The sequence below is a fragment of the Cebus imitator genome, unplaced genomic scaffold (assembly GCF_001604975.1).
Source record: "Cebus imitator isolate Cc_AM_T3 unplaced genomic scaffold, Cebus_imitator-1.0 Scaffold0, whole genome shotgun sequence".
Classification (NCBI taxonomy): Eukaryota; Metazoa; Chordata; class Mammalia; order Primates; family Cebidae; genus Cebus; species Cebus imitator.
Genome location: NW_016107315.1, coordinates 5,732,837 through 5,734,470, shown reverse-complemented (window position 1 = coordinate 5,734,470; position 1,634 = coordinate 5,732,837). Strand labels below are relative to the sequence as shown.

The 1,634-nt window shown below is 45.7% G+C and overlaps 1 protein-coding gene across 3 annotated transcripts in view; it reads right to left on the bottom strand.

Moving 5' to 3' along the window:
- The window catches only part of CCDC51 (coiled-coil domain containing 51), a 14,834-nt gene that overhangs the window by 9,713 nt on the left and 3,487 nt on the right, over positions 1-1,634 (bottom strand). The gene's annotated exons all lie outside the window — the stretch shown is intronic.

The window sequence follows — 1,634 nt, the reverse complement described above, 5'->3', positions numbered from 1 at the left end:
TTTTTGAGACGGAGTTTCACTCTTGTTACCCAGGCTGGAGTGCAATGGCGCGATCTCGGCTCACCGCAACCTCCGCGTCCTGGGTTCAGGCAATTCGTCTGCCTCAGCCTCCTGAGTAGCTGGGATTACAGGCATGCGCCACCATGCCCAGCTCATTTTTTGTATTTTTAGTAGAGACGGGGTTTCACCATGTTGACCAGATGGTCTCGATCTCTTGACCTCGTGATCCACCCGCCTCGGCCTCCCAAAGTACTGGGATTACAGGCGTGAGTGAGCCACCGCGCCCGGCCTCCATATGCTTTTCTAACCGAATCCTCCACCCTTTTACCTCTTTTATGTAAGAGGAATTCATTACATTTCAAAAGATTTTTCAGGCCCAGCAGTTTTAGTATTGTATGTACATCTTAAACATTATTTTACATTCATCGAACTAGTGATTATTTCCTCCACAGTTGTTTATGCCCTGTTTGAGCACTGTGAGCCACGATACGCATGATGGAGACAAGGAGGGTGGGAGTGTCATCCGGGGCTTCCCAAGACTTCTCCCGGTGGGTTTGATCCATTATTGTTTACCCACCCAGCACTGAGATTCTAGCTCTTGAGACTCCTTTTCAGAATGGTGTAAGGGGCCAGGCACAGTGGCTCAAGACCGTATTCCTAGTGCTTTGGGAGGCCTAAGCAGGAGGATTGCTTAAGGCTAGGAGTTCACAGCATCATAGGGAGACCCTGTCTCTACAGAAAAATTTAAAAATTAGCTGGGCATGGTGGTGGTACCTATTTCCTGTAATCCCAGCTATTTAAAAGGCTGAGGCAGCGTTGCTTAGCACAGGAGTTCAGGGTAAGAGGATTATTTGAGCACAGGAGTTCAGGTTGCAGTAAGCTGTGATTGTGTCACTGTATACCAGCCTGCAAGATAGAGTAAGGCCCTATCTTTTAAAAAAAAAAAAAAAATTAAATTTAAAAAAAAAAGGCATCTTGCACCCTCTTTTAATCTGTAATTGTGTATAGGGAAAAGGTCAGTCCTTAGTGTAACTCTATGCTAGTTTCTCACTGAGCATCATCTAATTTTTTTTTTTTTTAAGTTTTATTTTGTCAAGCCCTTTTGGATCTCTTTCCTGTATTAGGCATACTTAATCTTACCCTGTTTCTTAAATTGCCTGCTGGGTTTCACACATATGGTCATTTGTAAATTGGTAGAGCATACCAGGTGCCAGGATCATAATGTGGAAGGTAGTGTAATGTGGCGGTTAAGAATGTGGACTTTGAAGTCAGACAACTCAGGTTAGCATCCAGGCTTGTCACATACCTTGAACAATACCTAACAATAAGGTTTCTTTTTTGGCTGGCACGGTGGCTCAACATCTGTAATCCCAACATTTTGGGAGGCTGAGGTGAGCAGATCACTTGAGGTCAGGAGTTCGAGACCAGCCTGGGCCAACATGGTAAAACCCTATCTACTAAAAATACCAAAATTAGCTGGGCATGGTGGCAGACACCTGTAGTCCCAGCTACTCGGGATGGTAAGGCATGAAGAATGGCTTGAACCCAGCAGGTGGAGGCTGCAGTGGGCCGAGATCACACCACTGCAATCCAGCCTAGGTAACAATGCAACACTCCATCTCAAAAGCGGGGGG